Raw genomic sequence first — 11,628 nt, 5'->3', positions numbered from 1 at the left:
TTGGTCTAGAACGATCGGCATAGAATTGAGAAATCATGATTAAGTTATCAAAATAAAAAATAGGCAAAATACCTCTTTTGCTCCTTAAGACAAATAGGTCATATTTTTGTTAAATTTAAAAGGACAAAAAAAGAGGTATTAGACCTAAAAAATATATACATAACATACATACCAAATTCGGCGAGGAATCGGGGCTTTGCGTCTGGTCCAGCAGCATAACTAAGTCACCACCGGAGGATTGTCTGTTGGTTCTTGTGCAAAGAACTTTATGCAATTAGGAAATGTTAATGACATCTGCCTGTTTTGTTTTGTTTTGTGAATTAGTCTCAGCAAGCTATCTATCCACACTAGTATTTACAAAAAACGAAAGAGAGATATATTACCAAATCCACTTGTACATCTTGAAAGGTGGTGATGTGATTGTGCCATAGTCTCGCCAACCTTGTTTAGACAACATTGCAAGGTTAATATTATGAAATGTTATGGGTGACTTTTAGGGTGCACAAATTGTTAAATTTGTGTACCCATACACAAACACACTTTTAGCCTTGGATTTATTATTTTAAAATTGAATGGTATAGATCTAGTGATAGTCTACATGTACAAAATTGGAATAAGGGAATGTATAAAAAAAGAATTGAACAAAGGAGAGATATTTTTTCACCGTCTAATGTGGCCTATTTTTTTAACAGCGTGAATCTACTCCCTTTTCTTTGTAACATATAATTTTAAACACAAATTTTCTCCCTATTCTTTTTATTGAGGGGAATAATTTTTTCCATATTATTTCTGTTCCTCTGTACGTTTTTATGTGTCATTTATGCATTTTTAATCGTTTAGTAATAGTTTTCTATATAAAAAAAACAAATCAATTAATAAATAATTTTTTTTTATTTGGATCTAATTTGTATGCATATACTGTGTAATTTTGTAAACCTTTTTATATGTGCATGTGCATCTAATCTAATCAAATCACTTTATGATATCAACTTTTTAGATTAATTATTAAAATATCTCTACAAATACATTTTTTTTTTTGACAAACTCTACAAATACATATTAGACATGTTAAAACATTCAAAATTGGGAAAAAGTGAAATAGAAGTCCCATAAAATGTTAAATATAGTTTGCCAATGCATATAAATAGGGAAAAAGTGAAATAGAAGTCCCATAAAATGTTAAATATTCAAAATTGTAGGTTTATTCGTTGAGATAAAAGAAATCATAAAAACTAGATTTTTTTTTCACTCACAAACAGTAGAATATAAGCTCTATAAACTATACACCGAGAATAAAAAAAATGGATTTAATTCTGTTAATAAAAAAATAGACAAAAGTTGGCGTAAACACATCAACAAAAAAATGTTTTATTAAAACATAAATGCATCCCAAAAATACTTTTTTTTAATTAAAAATCACTTCAGAGTAAATAGCTTTTGCAGACTACATTGTCAAAGTATAACTACACGTGAAATGAGGTTTCTATCATTACATCCTAACCATTCAATTTTTAAATGATAAATCAAAGGTCAAAAGAGTGTTTGTGCATGGGTACACAAATTTAACAATTTGTGTACCCTAAATGTCACCAATGTTATGAATCCCATTCTACCTTTCTTTTTTTCTTTACATAATATCTCCCATTTAATCCAATGAATTTTACGCTCGCCTTGCTTGCTCCCCCACCAAAATTTTCTAATCATGCTTTCAATATACTCACATAACCCCATCGGAAGTCGAAAACAACTCATCACATATGTAGGAATTGCTTGAACCACAGATTTTATTAAAACTACTCTCCCGACAGCTGACATAAATTTTTCTTTCCAACCTTTCAACTTCTTCCACACCCTATCTTTGACAAAATTGAAGACTTGTTGCTTAGACCTACCAACAAAAGTTGGCAAGCTCAGATACTTCGAGTGACACTCAACTATTCCTTAATTTGCATTCAACCTTGGAACAAAATTTTACGATCATCAGGTACATTTCGGCTGAAAGATATTTCTGATTTATCCAAATTGATTACTTGACAAGAAGTAGATTGATAAGAATTAAGCACTCCCAGAATGGTTTCAGCATCTTGAAAAGAATCATTACAAAAAATGAGACTATCATCTGCAAAAAAATAAATGATTAATTTATTGAGCCCCTCTAGCAATTTTAATTCCATTAAAACTTTTTTCTTCTTGCGCCTTATTCAGAAGCCCAGAAAAAACTTTAGTACATAAGATAAATAGGTTAGGAGAATAAAGGTCCCCTTGACAGAGACCGCGTTGAGGACAAAACTTCTGACAACGACTTCCATTCAGCAACACAGAGAAAGATACTATGGAAATACAATTAAAAATTAAGCTCTGCTATTTGTGTGAAAAACCCATAGGCCGAAGCACCTTAATCAAAAGATTCCACTCGATACAATCATATGCCTTTGACATATCCAACTTTAATGCCACTTACCCCTTCTGTTATTTTTTTTGTCCTTATGTAGTGAAAAGATTCAAAAGCTAGTAAGGCATTATCAGTGAACTATTTGCAAGAAGAATCAATTTCAACCTATTTACAATTGTTTTTTTATTTTTTTAAAAACGACATTACAAAGAGAAATAGGTCGAAAATCACCTATCACATTGAGCTTTTTCTTTTTTGGAATGAGACAAATATAAGTATGGTTAACGTTTCTAGGACTTCTACCATGGTTGTGAATGTCCAAAGCAAAAGAAGTCATATCCTTACCAACTATAATCCAAAACCGTTGATAAAATAAAGATGGCATTCCGTCAGGACCTAGGGCAACATGAGGCTTTAAATTTTTTATGGCTATGAAAACCTCATTATCTGTGAACTCTCCTTCCAATATGTTACACACAGAATCTAAAGGTCTATCTTTCACCACTTTCACAGCTTCAAAAATTCTTTCAGGGTCATTGGTGGAAAAAATATCCTGAAGGAAATTATTAAAAACTCTAGCAATTTTTTTTCCATAATCAAATTTCTCCCCATGGTCATCCCAAATAGTATCCACCCAATTTCTTGATTTTCTTTGAGAAGATTTTTCATGAATTGAATTTTTATTTTTATCTCCATGTTTTAACCACAAAGCACGAGACCTCTATGCCCACCAAATTTCCTCACCTTCTAGCAAATTATTCAATCTAGCCTCCACTTGTCTAATTTCAGACATTACTCCCTCTTGGTGAGATTGTTTATTAAGATTATCCAACTTCTCCTGAGTAATTTTTACCTGATTGGTAACATCGCCAAAATGGTCCTTACTCCATTTAAAAAGATCATTCACACAATGTTTGATTTTATAAGACATAGAACCCACTGCCATCTCCCAAGCACCCTTAAATGCTTCCAAAATTCCAGTATCACGCAACCAACATTCTTCAAATTGTTATAGTCTAAGAAATTTTTATTTTTTTCTTTGGCTTCCTAGAGGCAAGTCACAACCAAAAAGGAAAATGGTATGAAGCAATACCTTGTTAAGCGCACCACTGAGGTCGAAGGATAAAACAATTACCAGGCTGCTGTAGCTACCATCCTATCAAGGCAAGACTTCATATTAGAAGCACCATTTCTTTTATTATGCCACGTAAATTTGTCACCCTCAAAACTCAACACTGATAGATTGTGATTTGAAGGGTGTCTCTAAACATCAAAATCGTTTGAGAATTGTTAAAATTCCCACCCTCCTTTTCATCATGTGAAATAATTGGATTGAAATCACCCATTAGAAGGTACTTATCAGTGATTTCCACCAAATGTTAATTGATTAATTAACTCACTTGTTATATACTTCATTTGAGATTTCGGAAAATCATATACCCCGGTATGCCTCTATTTCTCATCTCCATCCTCAAAAGCAATAATTAAGACATAAATATGATTAGAGGAAAGGGATAATACCTCCACTTCAACCTCTTCCTTCCAAAACATTGCAAGACCGCCATCACGTCTTTTACCTTTTCCAGCACAATTAACAGCAACAACCCCAGATAAACCTTGTATATTTCAAAATTTATTCATCTCAAAATATTTTTTCTTAGTTTCTGAGATAAATACACAAGTGGGATTTTTATCTCGTAAAAGCTTCTTGAACACGCAAATCGTGCGTGGATTTCCAAGACCACGACAATTCCAAGATATGCAACTCATTGTCTCTGATAGCCACAAAAACTCCTTATTGAAAGGGGAAATATTACTCCTTATTGAAAGGGAAAACCAATACTCCTTATTAAAAGGGAAAAACAAAGCTCTTTCTTCGTGAGCAATTTATCAAACAGGTTAAGTACATTTTTAATTTGCGAATGACGAGTAGTGCTTCTACATGAACAAGCACTGATAAACAAACAAAGGAGTAACTTGGTTTAACACACCATACGAAGAACTGACATAATCTTTGGTCGGAAACTGACTCTATGTTAGTTTCCTTAGCCTTTAAGTCACCTAAGATAGTTTCTTGGAGATTAAGGCTTAGATGGGATAATTGTTTCATGTTTCTCACATTTACAGGGAAGGTAGTCATTGTGCAGACCAATTGGCTAATATTGGTCTTGCATTATCTTCTCACTTTTGGTAGACTGATGTTCCTTCTCAGATCAATATGAATAATTTACTAAGAACAAAAGGGGTTTTCCCAACTTTAGATTTTCTTAGCTCTTTTTTTGAGGGTTTGGTTTCATGTCCCTCCTCTTTCTTGTAGTCTTTCTACTTTAAAAAAAAAGGACTAAATTAAACATGTACTAAGGAAAAAATTCACCCATATAATGTATATTGTATTAACTGATAGTGAATTATTTGGACATGTATTTTGTACTTAATCAAAAATCCAATGTGAATTGCCACCAACATACACTTTAGAATAAAAAAAGGACAAAAAACAATGAAACAACTCCAAAATTAAGTTTAACTTGAATATTGGACCATGAATCCTATAAAAGAGATGTTCATATATTAGGATTAACCACAAATATTAAACCATGAATATCATGAAGGAAATTTGTTCTTGAAACATGGAAGGCATAAAAACTTGATTCCTATATTAGAAGAGATGCATATTTATCATAATATGACATATAAATTTCAATTTGAAATGATCAAAATTCATAATGAATATTCTACCATTGATAATTTTTTCAATACATAAATGGGTTTTCACATGAAAAATTTGAGGAGGTCATTTTCTTCAATAACTTTTATTACATCAAAGGGAAAAAAATATTTGGAGATGACAAATACTTTTTTCAACCACCTATTTTACATTTGACATAAGCATAAATATTCGAATAATATAATTAGAATAAAGCTTAGGGAAGATGTGCAAAACAACAATGAGAAATATACATCTTAAATAGAAAAAAAAAATCATATATTGATTAACAAATGAGTCATGATTTATTTTGAGTGGATCCTTAAAAACAAATGATTCATGATCTATTTTTTTGATTGGTTTTTGAAAAATAGACGAGTAATAGTCTATTTTGATTGGATGATAAACAAACATTAAATGCAACTGGTTCAGGTATAAAATGATTCATGTACTCTTTATTTGATGCAAGATATTTGTTTATAGAGAAGAGATGGAGAGGATTTGCACTCATGCAACTGGTTTGAAAAACCTAAAAAGTTAATACATCCATCTAATTTAATTCCATTGTCCAATGGCAACAAAAATTTATCGCAAAATAATTGACAGTTTTAATACAAAATTAATTTCTTATTTTTCAACTATATTTATTAATTAATGCTATTTGCATCACATCCAATTAAACATTTTCTAATTTTCGTTTATAATAATGATAAATACACCAATACATGAGTTCACAAAAAATAAACACATAATAGTTCTTTAACAAAGATTCTCTCTCTTTTTTAATTTAGAGTTAAATATATTTTTGGCCCCTATAAATATATCTACTAGACACCATTAAATTTTTCTTAGACGTTTGGCCCCACAAAAAAACATATTTAACCTTTTAATTTATCAATACCCTTTTTTAAATAATATGACCAAATTGATAAGTTTTTTTTTTAACAAGCAAAAATGAATTATATATTAACACTGACAATGTAATTGCTGCAGCACAAGGTATGCCAAAACAATCACGGAAAGAACACAATCATGTCAAGATTACAAAAAAGTTAGTAGATGCCCATACATAAAAGCGGACTCGACCACCAATTATGAGTGCCAAAACTAAAGACAACATTACTATCTTTCAACCACCACAAAGAATATGATTTTACCTTATCTAACACTAGCGAAAAGACAGAATGTAACATCCCAGAATGCTTTTAGGATTGCCAACTGACCCCACAAATCAACACGAGTCTTCAGCGTGTTTTGTCCTCACTCGCACGCTTACCGTGAAACTTCCCAGTAGGTCACCCATCCAAAGACTACTCCAAGTCAAGCACGCTTAACTGTGGAGTTCTTATGGAATGAGCTACCAAAAAGAAGATACATCTTGTTTTTGGTACGTACACAGTTAAGTGTGCTTGACTTGGAGTAGTCTTTGGATGGGTGACCTACCGGGAAGTTTCCCGATAAGCGTGCGAGTGAGGACAAAACACGCTGAAAAGACTCGTGTTGATTTGTGGGGTCAGTCGGCAATCCTAAGAGCATTATGTGATGTTACAAATGGTATCAGAGTAGACCTCTCCCAGTACGGTGTGTGTAACGCCCCGTTTTTCAACACCAAAAATTGTGGCTTTTTTTTATTAGGAACGAAAGAATAACGTGTTAATTCGTTTTTAATCACAAGTTATAAACTTTTAAGCACAAAATAAAATAAAGGTCCTTTTTCAAAATGAACGGGAGAGTTATATAGAGCTTTGTTTGGCAACGGAATAATTTACAAGACACAATTACATCCCTGCGCAGAGGGAGAATTTTCTATCAAAAGTATTCACTAAAATAAAAAGAACCCTAAGCTGATCCTTAACTATGAAAAATATAAAGTTGGGAACTGGACCTACGAATGACCTCACCCTAAATGATTTTTCCTACTAACTATGCAAGTGGTCTCGAGTACGTTCCTCGCGTACGTGAACTATCATGCGGTTGGGTCAAATCCCTTAAACGAAATAGTCCTCTCATCCCGGAAGAAGGAATCGCCATCTTCCGCCGTCGTATCTTGGCTTTCTTCGAAATCTTCACAATCTAATGGCGTATAGCCCACATATCCACTGAAAGGGTCACCAATCCGAAAATAACAAATATACAGGAAGCATAGACAGAGCAAACATTATACGTGGATTGGAGATCTCAATCTAACTCACGTACAGAAACTAGCAACATATAAACCATAACAATGCACATTTAGCCTAAAAATGCAGACTCTACATGAGTGTGAAGCCTATCACAGGGCATCACATGCAAATGATTCCGGAATTAATACACCTTCGCAGAGGGTTGTGGCAACTCCACATAAGGAGATGAGTATCTACTCATCTATCAGACTCAATGATCCACTACGGGATAAGGTGGTATTAAAACGCACCCCGTGCCACCTCTCCGGTGTGCACCTCGTGACTCCTCTCTGGTGGTCACGTTTACTATGAAATGCATGAGCATACGATTCCCCTTATATGCTAAGCATTTCTAATAATATGCAATATCTTAATTTTAGCATAAGCATATGTAAATCATTAATCTCATTCATAAATGATTGCATATACACACACACACACACAAACATATATATATATATATATATATATATATATATATATATATATATATATATATATTCATTTATTCACCTTGGAATTTAAGCATCATCAAACAAGCATGAAAATACAGAGCAATTATACATAACAATTTATCATATATAAATATATCTAAAAATGGATAGGTGCCCTTACCTCGACTAGCTTTTCCTTATATTTTTCTTAAACGTCAAAACCCTCAAGTAAATGCTTTTAATTTATTATCTTACTCATTTCCCTAACTCTCACAATCTCACTTTACTCTCACTCAACTCTCACTTCTTTCAAAGTTCACGACAAAGACACTTAGGAGAAGGGAAAAGAAACCGAAGCAAAAAGAGAGAGATGATCAGACATGAGATAGAGCAAGAAAATACAACTCGACAATTTTCTACCCAAGATACCATAGCTTTAAAGATTAAGATTATGGTCAGGATCTATTGTTACTATTATTATTTATTTTATTTGTTTAAAAGTTAACACAATAGAAGTGTTTCTTTTCTAAAATAACATAACACTTCAAAATAATTTTGATTACGATAAATTTCTAACTATGTTAAGGCTGTCTTAACATTTTGTCTCAATAAAGTCTCATTTATATCGTTTCTCAAACTTATTTATGTCGGTTAATACTTTACGCGCGATGTCTAAATTTAACAACAACAACATGAACATTATTTTATATTATTTTTAAAGCAATTGAGATCATAATCATTTTTTTTTAAAGGATTAAAAAGACATGGTACAATAATTTTTTCTACAAATATTGCGTTGAGAAAAGTTCAGCGCATATATCTAATTTTTTCTTTAGACTTTTCATTCAAAAGAATAAAAACAATAGTATATTTAGTGTCTAATAACTATTCTATTTAGTTACTAACTAACTCATTGGTTTTAGACTAAAAGTAGTAACAAAGGTATAATTTTAAGTTCTCCTTAAATTTACCAGACGTAGAAAATATAATAATTAGTCATGATTAGCCATTTTTTTTTCCTAAAGGATTAAAGGAATATGGTACAACAATTTTTCTAAAAAGTTTGTTTAGTTTGAGAGAGAAAGAACATACATCCCATACATGTTTATATACTCCGCACTCTTTATTTCGAAAAATAGTATTTTTAGTATCTAATTGGGTTAATAACTAAATCTTTGATTTTAGATAAAAAGAAGTAAAAGTTTAATCATACTTCCTAATATTACAATTGTAGTCTCCAAATCAAAAGTCTCTTTGACACCACATAATTTATTTATACTTATCTAGAATAGATCAAAAGGTTATTCATGTTTTATGACTATAATTTTGTCTTAGTGAAAACCAAAGACTTGGTCTAAAAGCTCTACAAAAATAAACTAAGACTCTTCTTCTTAGAGGACAATAAGAATGTACATATACTATCTCTGTTATTTCAAATCGAGCCACCCATCTTAAACAGCAACATACATGTTTTTTATTTTATTTTATTTCCTTAAAATTACCAAAAATAGTAAAAATTTCATTATATTACGAAACATATTTTCACACAAAAAAAATAAGTTTCTTTTCCAAGGTTCATAACAAAACTCATGAGTATATTAAATCAAAGTCCAATAATTTATGATTGAGAAAATTTTAATCCCAACACACCCAAAACTTATTATTGGTTCGGTCAAGAGAGGAAAAGGGAGAAGAGTTTGTGTTTTGTTACCTTATCTAATATCACTGTAATCACAAGAGAAAGATCAAGCTTTCCTCTTAAAAAAAATTTCTCCAAAAACGCTATGGATCTAAAGCCAAAATAAGGTTTCATTTATTCTTTGTTCAATCACCAACTCTAAGTTATTGTTAATATTTTTATTTAATAGGATATCATACTTGTGAGGATTAAACATATATGTATGGTCATGGATGAAGGTTTTCTAATAATTTATTGAAAGTATAGAAGGGTCATAAAATTAAACATAGTAAGGGAAGTGAGAATGACTAAGAAGGGATAAGAATGAAGAACTAATTAGAGAGATGATAGTTTATTGTTTTTTAGGAAGAAGAAGAGATAAGGAAAGGAGAGAAGATAGAAGATAGAACAATGAAGAAAGAAGAGAACAACTAGAGAGAAGGATGAAGAATAGAGAAAGAGAGAGACACGTGAAAGAATGAAAGAAGAGAGAAGAGAGAAGTTGAAGTGAATTGTGAATGAGCTACTTGTGGTTGCATACATACATGCATATAAATAAGTAAAAATATTAGAGTATGTACATGTGTGTGGTGTAACCGTGTGGGAAAAAGAGGATAAGAGGGAGAAGATATTTTCATTCTCAGCAAGGCAAATCGTCGTTAGACTATACTAGTTACATTTGGTTCTTATGAGAGAAAATTTTCGATGGAAAAATATTTTTATTGCATAAATCTATCATAAATAATTTTATGAGTCTATACAAAAAATTTCGTACAAAACGGAGTTTGTTTTAAAAATTAAGCGCGATAAAATTTATGTTTGTGGAAGAGACTGAAAATTAAATTTTCGAGAAATTTTCTCAAAAATTTATCATGAGTCGCTATCGCGACAAAAACTACAAAATATTCGAGTTGTGTTAAAAATTCATCGTCGAAGGTATTATTTATTTTTATTTGATCATAAACTAAAATAAACGAGGTAGCATAATATTATATTATTAATATTTATTTATTTTCAAAATTACGGGTCTTACAGTGTGGTTCGGGGACGAACCAAGCGGAAGCTGGTGGACATGTAACGCCCACGGCTGACGAGGGTAGGGGAGTGATCGACGGTGCACAAAGCACAACAATGAGCCGCTCCCGACAGCTTATAGAGGAACCGAATCACATCGGAATGAGAGGGATCTTGAGGCCGTGTAGGTATGGGACTACATGGTTGAAGGAAGGCTTATAAGAATTGTTTGGTACTACCTATATCAACAAGATGCATCTTCTTTTTGGTAGCTCATTCCATAAAAACTCCACAATTAAGCGTGCTTGACTTGGAGTAGTCTTTGGATGGGTGACCTACCGGGAAGTTTCCCGGTAAGCGTGCGAGTGAGGACAAAACACGCTGAAAGACTCGTGTTGATTTGGGGGGTCAGTCGGCAATCCTTAGAGCATTCTGGGATGTTACACGGACACTCACGTGTCCATCTTTCCGCTCATTTTATTGCGCTAACGTTTGAAAATTATGAACATTATTTCTTTATGAAATTTTGATTTTGATTAAAACTAAAAATATAAATGTTTGTTGCTTACAAGTTATAATAGACCAAATTCATTATGATTATCTATTTCAATGACACCACCAATTTTAAAAAAAAATATATATAATCTAAATTCTTTTTTTTATCAACACCAACAAAAATCTTTATTATAGTTTCCGCTCTTTTTTTTGATTAAAAGTATTAATTTACTCATCTAGTATGTTAAACTTTTTTAAAGATAAAGGAAAAAAATATGGACATATATATTTATATCGTATTTGTTACATTTGTTTTAATATTTAACAAAAATCTTTATTATAGAAAACGTTGTTTAAGGGTATAATTGGGATAATGAAAAAGTAAGTATAAATATACTCATATAGTTTGTTACACTTTTTAAATGATAAAGGATAACGTATATAAACATATATATTTATATCGTGTTTGTTACATTTGTTTTATTATTGAAATTTATTTTTATCTATTTGTTACATGTGCTATTTGTATTGAAAATTGAGGGTAATTTTGGAAGGAAAAATCCAACCCAAAAGTGCTGAAAGTGGTAGTTTTCATTATATATAGCATAGATATGTGGTATAGAGCATTGTTGGTTCGTGAATAGCATGTTATTTCGTTCATTCCACAATACCCTAACACACTGGAGCCACCCCCTTCAACACCGAGCCATGCCCGCACCAACGACCAGAACGCGCCGAAAGTTGCACAA

At 31.8% G+C, this 11,628-nt stretch overlaps 1 long non-coding RNA gene across 1 annotated transcript; it reads right to left on the bottom strand.

Annotated features, from left to right (window-relative positions):
* Positions 1–6,807: 6,807 nt before the first annotated feature.
* On the bottom strand, positions 6,808–9,895 carry LOC146935348 (uncharacterized). Its single transcript, XR_015030199.1, has 2 exons — positions 7,874–9,895; positions 6,808–7,169 (listed from the first exon to the last, which is right to left on the bottom strand). It is a non-coding gene; the product is annotated as an uncharacterized LOC146935348 (long non-coding RNA).
* Positions 9,896–11,628: the final 1,733 nt, after the last annotated feature.

This window comes from Medicago sativa, chromosome 3, assembly GCF_051527215.1.
Source record: "Medicago sativa cultivar Bolivia chromosome 3, Bolivia_mono, whole genome shotgun sequence".
NCBI classification, from domain to species: domain Eukaryota; kingdom Viridiplantae; phylum Streptophyta; class Magnoliopsida; order Fabales; family Fabaceae; genus Medicago; species Medicago sativa.
The sequence above is the reverse complement of the archived record's forward strand: the minus strand, read 5'-3'. Positions and strand labels throughout refer to the sequence as shown.